General features: G+C 37.0%; 1 protein-coding gene and 1 long non-coding RNA gene across 7 annotated transcripts in view; both read left to right on the top strand.

Moving 5' to 3' along the window:
* Nucleotides 1-4,639, top strand: part of LOC107747946 (uncharacterized) — a 5,969-nt gene extending 1,330 nt beyond the window's left edge. The window contains exons 1-3 of one of the 2 annotated variants that reach the window (XR_001640857.1): nucleotides 738-747; nucleotides 1,031-1,034; nucleotides 4,559-4,634. This is a non-coding gene — a long non-coding RNA (uncharacterized LOC107747946). Of the gene's footprint in view, nucleotides 1-737; nucleotides 748-1,030; nucleotides 1,035-1,669; nucleotides 1,673-4,558 lie in introns of those variants that run through there. The other variant, XR_001640856.1, reaches the window with a different exon arrangement.
* Nucleotides 1-10,226, top strand: part of arid1b (AT-rich interactive domain 1B) — a 95,143-nt gene that overhangs the window by 32,111 nt on the left and 52,806 nt on the right. The gene's annotated exons all lie outside the window — the stretch shown is intronic.

Raw genomic sequence — 10,226 nt, 5'->3', positions numbered from 1 at the left:
ATATATATATATATTTAAAACACACACACACATGCATATATGGTATATCAGTCTGGCGAGTAAACTAAAAAATGTACTAGCCAATGGCGATTCAATTGCCAAGGTGTCCGTAGAGGGTTGAAGATTGCAACTCAAGGCTGGCAGTCATGCATATGCTCTGGAACAGAGTAATATCGCGTCCACATCGCAGGCTTTGCGATTAGGAAATCGCAACGTCTCAAATCGCGATTTCGATTCGATTTCGATTAATCGCACAGCCCTAGTCCTAAACCAAGACTTTCTTTTCTCTTTGGAACATGAAAAGAGATGTTAAGCAGAATGTTCATCTTGCTCTTTTTCGTACAGTGAACACATTTAGTGGCCATTGGCTGTTCCGAAATGAACAAAAAAAGCCATAAAATACTATAAAAGTCATCTTTACTGTGATTACATTACGCGATTACACTTGTCATCGACGTTTGGTGATATGGAACTTCACTTGACAAGTAGGAACGACTTGAGGTTTTGTTCCACGGAAGAATAAGGTCAGATGGGTTGGGAACAACATGAGGGTAACTAAATTAATTTTGGTAAACTATTCCTTACAGTGTGATATTGTCCTTCCTTCACTGATCCGTGAAGATTTTCTCAAGGCTCAAATGATTTATGAGGATTTCCAAATTGCTAAAGGAATTCCAGTTACCATCCATTTCCTAAAAATAGTCCTTCAGCCTGCTGCACTCATAAAGCTCTTAGTGTTTCCAGTGAGTAGAGAGTCAGAAGACGCTGCATGGGTATTTAAACGAGTAGAACTGCAGTCTCTGGTGCTGTCACGATGGGTTTCCCGCAGGGGGTTGATGACTGAGGTAATGTTGTTTAAAAGCCCCAGGCGGCTGCTGGTATCATGCCGGCAAACCTATTTTTAGATGTGTCTGACACAATGGCCCAGTGAACCCTCAGCCAAGGACAAAGAGAATAACAGCAGAAGGAACGGCCAGTCTGCACTGTGTGTGTGTGTTTGGATAATTATCTCAAAGCGTCTCTCACACAGTAAAGTACTACACCAGATCAGTGGAAGAAAAGTAGCATGTAGCATGAACTACACAAATGAAATAATAAAAAAATTAAAAATCTTGTGGAAAAACCTTCAGAAAACATGGGTTAAGACCACAGATAACCTATTTTTCAGCCTAAGCTGTACTTGTATCCACCACAAGTCCACTTTTGCCACTTTTGCACGGTTTGGCATAACAAAGGAAGACGGCAAACAGCTAAACTCAGTTTTGTTCCTTGCCTCTGAGGACTTGGGGCTGGTGATGGTGTTACTGTGGCAATTGAATGACTTGCAGCCCATTAATATGAACCGATGTTTTACTAAATTATTCCTACAATTAAATTTAAAAATAGAAGTAGGATCAGCATGATGGCAATAAGAAAAAATACACTCTTGTCATGAATGAAGCAAGTTTTGGAGCTTCATATGTCAATGGCTGGAGGAAATTTGCCCTTTGGTCTTCTCCACCTGGTCGTGCTTCTAATTGTGGAATCCCCATGAAATCTGACGTGATTTTTAAACACATTGGCTCATTGTCTCTTTATTTATGAAAACATAAAGTAATCCACCTTACTGGCACCAAAAACAGTGTGAGCTTTGCATGGCATAATCCGCTGTCATGCTTCCTGACTGCAGAAAGTCCTTGAAAATGATTTTTGAAGTAAACATTTTTGAAGTAAGGTATGATATTGATGTTGACGTGGCCTTCAATGTGGCTACATTTGCTCTTGGCGATCTAGAGCTCCTGAAATCTCATATAAAGTACCCTTTGAAATGGGAAACAGTCTTGAAAATATGCGCTACAGGCAGAACTGTAAAAACATCTCACATGTGGATGTACAGTGTAGTTTGTGCATTATGTATGTTAAAGATCCCATAAAATCAAACATGATTGTGAATGTGATACTGTTTTTACAATATCAGTAAGCAGGAAGATAATACGAAGTAACATACATTTTAGTTACTTTGTCAATTTTTTTCTCCGCAAATAAAAATAGTTCCAAACTGAATCAACCGCAGATGTGTTTTGTTCCTGAATGAATTACTTGAGTGAATAATTCAATGACTCACTTGTAAAGGCAGTCACTTATTTTGGTCTCAAATCAGTGTTTTTGAACAAACTGGTTGAGTGAATGATTCAATGACTCACTCGAATATCAATGTTGCCTGCACTAACCACTAACCCACAGACTGTCCAGAACGTTGCAAACACAGACAAGTGGAGCAATATAAACAGTGAAACTCTATTGTACTAAATATCAGCACTCTTGGTTAACTAGACAGAACTAACTGTCATATAATGCAGAATATCATGCAGAATTTATACAGTCTTCTGCTAATCTTAACCTTTTCACTCACTGTGCAACGTCACACGAGTCGTGAGTGGCTGTGCGAGTCTTCTCTTTGATGATATTAATTGTGATGGCTGTATCGCATTGCGGCACTGCTGCTGGGGTAAACACGTCCAGATACTCCTGAATCATTTGTACATGACATAGCTGCGGTTTTCTTCTTTGTTTTCTGTTTTAATGGGATTGATATATCAAACTTTTGGACACAGGTCCCCCTGTGGGCCGCATTTACTCTGTCAACCTATGGCTTTCAAATATAGTTTACAAATCCAGTATGAATCTGATATCTGCTAGTCTGACCTACGTGTAAACACTCAAGCCTAAGAAACACAATTAGATATGTCTTAATGTCATTTGAATATTAGAGACCAGACAAATGTGTCAAAAGTTGTGCATTGCAGTATAAATGTAGCAATTGACTTGTTCCAGAAGAGATCATCCAGTATCGCTTTCCGAATGTGTTTGTCCTTCAAAGTGTTAACTGCCCCCTCTCTGAGAGCTTTATGAAGACCCTGCTTCATCCGCTTTGTTGATTTTTATGGCAACACAGACCCCTGCTGATGAGCTGACCTTGTTTGGGTGCTTCTGTGCCGGTAGAGGCTCTTGATGGTTCGACCTTTCAGATGTGTCTGTGAGCTGTCATTTTTCTTCTCTGTGGGGTTTTATGTCTGGATTTATGGCAGCATCTTAGTCTTTTTCACTCTTTCGGTCATCAAAGGTTTCATTTTAACTGTTTACTTCACATCCTGTCTGATATTGTGTCTGATGATAAATTCTTAGGGTGGAAGTTGCGATATCCCATACCTGAAAAACAGCACAATTTTCTACTTCCAAAGAATTTATTAGATAACAAGAGAGAAAGATATATATCTCACTTTGTCATTTTAACAGTTAAATGTAATTAATAGCAAATTATGACTTTTTTTTTCCCCAAGCATTGAATTCATAAAGAACAAGGCAAACAAAAACACACAAATGAAGATTGCAGTGCTTGAAGTTTTTAACAAACATCATCAGGAGTTCAAGTAAACGTGCAAAAATAGATGAAAAATAATACAAAAATAATTAATTATAAAATTTACTTAAATAGTTTGCATAGTCTTCAGTGGATAATTATCAGGTTTCAAACAAATAAAGGGACAGTTCACCCAAAAATGAATTTCTGTCATCATTTACTCACCCTCATGTTGTTCCAAACCTGTCTGACTTTCTTTTGTTTGTCGAACATAAAAGAAGATATTTTGAGAAATTGAGTTTTTTGTCAATACAAAGCCAATGATGATAAAACTAGTTGGTTACTAACATTTTTCAAAATATGTTTTGTATTCTGTAGTAGACAGTCAACAGTTCTTTAATTATTGATTCCATGCTGATGGTTGAGAAGAAAGCCTGAAACCAATTTTTAAAATTGTTTTATTATTGCTTTTAGACACAATTTCTAGATGATTATTATACTTTATTTTTTAAAATTATTTTCATAATATCACTTGTAATCCTAATTTATAATAATTCTAAAATGCAAAATTATTTGTAATATTATTTATAATTTGCTAGTGTTATTCTTGTCATTTATACCATTATACTGTTTTTTTTCAGTCTTTGTTTTAAGTAAGTAGCTAGATTTTTCTATGAATTTTACAGACAAATACACTACGGCATAATTTTTAGGGATGCACGATATATCGGCCACCATATCGGTATCAGCCGATAAATGCAAATTTTTTCTGTTATCGGTATCTTAATGCCGAAAAATAATGCATTATTTCCTTCAGAGACACTTCAGATGCGTGCTGTTCGCCATGATGGTTTTGAGATGCTTGAAATATGATTGGAATCACTTCGAAAAGGACAATACACTTAAGTGCAACATGTGCAGGGCAAGTCTGTCATAAAGGCTACATAAAATTATAATGAGAACATTGTAAATAATGTTGTGGAATCTTTGTGCGCCCATGTTTTGTGCGTGAGTTGAGCGAGTCCACAACGGAGCTACCTCCATGACAGTTAAATTCGCTTGTGCATTTGCAGCCTTTTGTGCAATTGTACGTTGTAATATTGTGTTTATTTGATGTATATCTGATTTATCTCATATAGAATGCGTTTGGTTAAGTTAATAGAGCGTTAATAGAGCACTTCAGTTTACCGGTGATCATCTTTAGCTCAGTGCACGTAGCTCAAACAGCAGTGCACAACATTAATAACTATGATTGGGAATGTCGTGTATATAACATTGTAATGAGAACATTATTATAATAAAACGTTGTGATTTCTTTGGGTTTAGTTGCCATGTCTCAGCGCATTGTTATGGGAAGAGCGCTTCCACAACAGGAGTTACACATTCTGACTACAGCACGCAATAACTGCGTCATTTTGTACATATATAAGTTGTAATATTATGTTTATGTTGTATTAATATCTGATTAATCTCAGGATGCATTTCCTTGAGTTAAATAAGCTGCCAGCAAAGCACTTCAGTTTACCATGTTCATTCAGCTCTTCAGCTTCTGCACGTGCAGCTCGAACAGCAATGCACAACATTAATAACTATAACTGGGACTGTCATATACATAACATTATAAAAAGAAAACTACCGTAATAAAAAGTTGTAAATTCTCTGGGGTTTATTTGCCGTGTTTCAGCGCGTTTTTACAGGATGAGCCAAGAGCGCATCCACGAGTTACACATCTTACTAGCGCATAACTTAGTTCAAGATAACTTGTGCATTTCCGTCTTTTTGTGCATATACAAGTTGTAATATGTTTATGTTCTATAAATATCTGATTCTCATATAGCATAATTAACTCGCTATAACAAGCGCTTCAGTTTACCGATGTTCATTCAGCTCTTCAGCTACAGCGCACGCAGCTCAAACGGCTGCTATTTAAAACAGTGGTATTAATTTGTTACTTTTTCTAAATCATTGATGCATCTTTTAATAATAACCACCACTTTTATTTTTCTCTTATTATTTTCATCAACAATATGGTTTAGTAATTAAAATCATTTAATTATTGTCCGTGCAGAGGCTATTCCGTTTTATTGATCCATGGCGCATTCGTTTTGATTCTTTACACGTTTAATGATGTCCAGTGACTTGTTTGCATTATTTATGCATTATTTTATTTTTGACTTTTTTTTATGACGAAATTTGGTAATGGGAGAGTAAAATTATTTTTAAAACGTACACCGTTCAAACTAGGCTGCTTATGTTGAAGTGTTTGGGATGTGGCTTTTAATGATGAGACCTTTTTTGTAATCAGGCTCTCAAAAAGTATATAAAAATTTGGATATAGATTTATCGGCCAACATATCGGTTATCGGCTTTCAAAAATAAAGAATTATCGGTATCGGCCAAAATTTTCATATCGGTGCATCCCTAATTAAAATAATGCATAATATAATATGACTGAAGTCATAAAAAGGTCTAAATATCAGAAACTACAAGTTGTATTATGTTTATGTTCTATAAATATCTGATTCTCATATAGCATAATTAACTCGCTATAACAAGCGCTTCAGTTTACCGATGTTCATTCAGCTCTTCAGCTACAGCGCACGCAGCTCAAACGGCTGCTATTTAAAACAGTGGTATTAATTTGTTACTTTTTCAAAATCATTGATACATTATTAATAATAACAACCATTTTTATTTTTCTCTTATTATTTTCATCAACAATATGGTTTAGTAATTAAAATCATTTAATTATTGTCCGTGCAGAGGCTATTCCGTTTTATTGATCTATGGCGCATTCATTTTGATTCTTTACACGTGTAATGATGTCCAGTGACTTTTATTTTATTTATTTGTAAGACTTTTTTATGACTAAATTTGGTAATGGGAGAGTAAAATTATTTTTAAAACGTACACTGTTCAAACTAGGTTGCTTATGTTGAAGTGTTGGGGATGTGGCTTTTTAATTATGAGACCTTTTTTGTAATCAGGCTCTCAAAAAGTATATACAAATTTGGATATAGATTTATCGGCCAACATATCGGTTATCGGCTTTCAAAAATAAAGAATTATCGGTTATCGGCCAAAATTTTCATATCGGTGCATCCCTAATAATTTTATTTTAACTAACCATCTGAATGGTCATTTAAGACATTATTACAGCATTATGTTTCTGTGAAGTTGCTTTGGAACTCTGTCCAATGTGAAAAGAATTGTATAAATATAATTGATTAGACTTGAATGTTATTTAAACATAGCTGATGATGTTCATCATTTGTAAGTCACTTTGGATAAAAACATCTGCTACACAAGTAAAATAGTCATTATTGAAACAATACATAAAATGAGTTACTTTACCTATGAATACTGTTGATATAGCTGTTCTTTGTGAATACTAGTATGAAGGAAACACTGATGCAAACTCTGTGTGTCTATCCACTTTTGAACACATGGCTATCTACACACAACCCCTCTCTGTTAGTATGATGAAGTGTGTCAGCTGCCAAGATGTGTCTATGAGAGAAGGATTACACCTCTGTAAGAGCTCATCACAGCTGGCTTATCTTTTGTGTTGGAGAGAGAGGGAGGTTATAGGAACAACCTCAGTGCAGTTTATCTGTGTATCAAAGCTTCTGTCACCTGCAGTTTGTCAACGCTCACCTCTGTGAAGGGTAAAACGCTGTTTCTTTGGCAGCCCTTAATCGTAAATGGCTTTGTCTCAGCAGCGGAGCCGTGCGCGCACACTCTCACACACATTTTATTCATGTCCCCCCCTGTGTCATCTTTCTGAACAAATATTGCTTTGGTGTTCTGCGTTATTTTTGAAACCTCTTTTACGTACCTTGGGTATTATGGGCTGGCGGGAATCTCTGTACAGTTTATCCCTTTTTACCTGACGCTTTCAAAGTCTCTTTCTGTGCTTGCGTTCAGATCTTCAATGCATTGCAGTTGGGGAAAACATTAAGAGGTGAAATGCGTATGAGCGAGATTGATGGCCTGCGCTTCTCTCGTGGTGGGTTTTGCGCGCTCTGCCTCGAGCCGTGGGCTTTTTCATCATCTTCCATTAAAGAGAATTTGAAATGCGCTTTCTGGCCTCTATTTATTTAATCAAGCACTTCCTTTAAAAGACTAATCAAATAAACATGTGCTGGACCTTGCAGACGTAATTAGACCACTTTTGGTCTCTCCTAGTCAATTCTTTCTACTTTTTTGCCTTTTCAATTAGAGAAATTGGGTTTAGGAAAAGCTCTCAAGGATGATGGATGCTCTTCTCTAGCTTGTAGAATCATGGGATCACAGGTTTTTTTCCCTCTATTCACCATGACAGCTGGTATACTGAAGGTCACAGAGGAGTTGGGTGGCTTTTAACTTTCGAATTGTAAATCTGTAAGATTAAAGAGTAAGTTCACCCAGGTGAAGTGACCAGGTGGCATGCACTACACGACTTTTCAAATCTGAACAGATTTTAAAACACTTGGGATCATAAACTTGCCGACTTTGTAAATAGTTACAGAAGAAAAACCTGCCATACACTAAACGACTGAGGATTGCACACTATGCTTTCGGCAATTAGTCCAGACTGTAAATCGGGGGAAAATTGGGGCAAAAATGTATTACAGACTTTACTGAGGTTGGCTAGTTTACTTACATTTTTTATTTTTTATTTATTTGATTTGTGCTGATGCTGTTAGGAATCAAAATTTTTTTTTCTTAACTTTATTATTAAAAAAAATATTTTATAGAATGCAATATATCATTGTCATGAAGTAAAATTGCTTCTATCGTGATTTTAGATATTGGTCATATAGCCCACCCCTAGATTCAATAGTTTATTACTTTAGCTAATATATTTTCCTTCAGCTCACATTTAATTTTTATTATCATTATTCATAATATTTTTCTCATATAATATTTATCTCATAGCCTGGTTGCACTACAGCTCTTGTTACACATACGGTGTGCCCTTTTGGAGTCGTTTCACCATAGTAACAGTAAAAACATTAACCATGTGGATTTGGTAGTAAATATATTTTGCTTCCTCTGTGCTAGTCAGATTTATTTAAAATCTCAGCCTGCTTCATATCACAAGGAACAGTGGGTGGGAATTTTAATGAATGCATTTTTGTTGTGGATTTAGTTTTTCAGCTGACGGCTTTCATCCCGTTCCACAGCCATAAATGCCCAGGATTGTAAAAAATCACTGTGTTTTTTTTTTAAGGTTCCTTGTTGGTGTCATGTTCCTCACAGCACTGTACACTCTCTTATCATATAAAACGCTTAAAGTCTTCCTGTTTATTTCCAGCACAGAAATACTTTTTTTTTTATCTCAAGGAATGGCTCTAGTGAAGGTTTTGCGTAGTAAATTCACTTCCTTAACATTTAAGTATCCTTATGGAGAGTTTGTGCAAACATCCACATCGCTGTAATCAGATGCATTCTTAACTGCTGCTTTCTCACCGCTCTTCTTCTTCTTTGTCTTCTTCTCTTGAATTGCATCTAAGAGGGCTGAATTACAGTCTTGTGCTATAGCGCCACACTGGTCAAACTGCATTATTGCAGGCCCTTATATTAGTTTACATGGGATCAAACGACTACTCGACAACAAAAATATTTGTTGACAATTTTTTATTGTCGACGTTGTCGTAATTTCGACTAATCGTTTCAGCCCTAATATATGATGGAAATACCTAATTCTTGGCCTCTATCCACCTTTTCTCCTCATTCAACCTAAGCACAAGAAACCGAAACAACGTACACTCTGTGTGTTTTCATCACACTTTTCCATTATTGACCACTTCTGTGTCCTGAGCTTTTTTAAGACTCCGTGCTCCACAACTTGTTCTCCATAATTAGAACGAGCACGTAGCTGATGGAAAATGAGGGAGGGGAGAGAGGCGCCAGGGCCGTGCTGATGAGGCAGACGAGAGAGCCGTCTGATTGGCTGAGCCGTTGGCAGGGGACGTAAGGGGGGATGGGAATCTGCGACGCCATTGGCTGAAGCTGCTCTTCGGGGAGGAAGTGAAGGATAGATCGAGGCCTAACTCGGCTGTGTGTGTGCGTCTCGCACTCGTTTTCTCTCTGAAGCCTCTACAGGGATCCAGGCTGCTCTCATCAACAGCTCATCAAATCAAGCACAGCCTTGCCGTTGTCTACTGTGTCTCACTCGCTCGGCAGACGCATACATTAGTCACTGCTTGCGTGAGAGACGAAACACCCCAAGCCCTTTTATGTTTTGTCGAAATCTTTTATCTGCCCTTTTATTCTCCTTCATTAGAGACGTGCAAAACGAGCTACAAAATCAACTAGTCGATGGGTTGTGAACGGCTAGTCAACCCATTCGTCTTAAATAATTCTCCCCCCATTTCAACCCCAATCGTACACTTTTCTTAGCAAGCTTTGTGTTTAAAACTAGTTAGGTGGAGCACAATGAAAGGTACTAAATGCAGAATTTTCTCGACATGCCTGGTGTCAAATAAACGACGGACAGTTGCTGAATATGAACGTGTATGGCTGTAGCATCCACACGCTATGGTTAAATAATATTTATGTTATATATAATGTATAATATTTAACCACATGCTATGGTTGGGTGAATATTTTCAAATATCAAAATTAAAATGTACGACAAAAACTAGTCAACCTCCCTAATCAACTATTCGTTGACCCATCCCTGTGTTTCCGCATAAATGACGAGCTGTCCCATTACAGCTTGTCAATAAGGAACAATAATCTGAGAGCTGTTTCGTGCCTTCAGGCGCTCTCATTGCCCATATTAACAATGCTAATTGGTTCAGTGGATCCCATTTTTTTTTAAATTTGGGTTTCAAACAGTCTTGTTTTGTTAATTGATGATAAGGGAATTGTGGTCCGCCTTAGATGGATGACTCTC

Source organism: Sinocyclocheilus rhinocerous, unplaced genomic scaffold (genome assembly GCF_001515625.1).
Source record: "Sinocyclocheilus rhinocerous isolate Xijiao unplaced genomic scaffold, SAMN03320098_v1.1 scaffold769, whole genome shotgun sequence".
NCBI lineage: Eukaryota > Metazoa > Chordata > Actinopteri > Cypriniformes > Cyprinidae > Sinocyclocheilus > Sinocyclocheilus rhinocerous.
The sequence above is the reverse complement of the archived record's forward strand: the minus strand, read 5'-3'. Positions and strand labels throughout refer to the sequence as shown.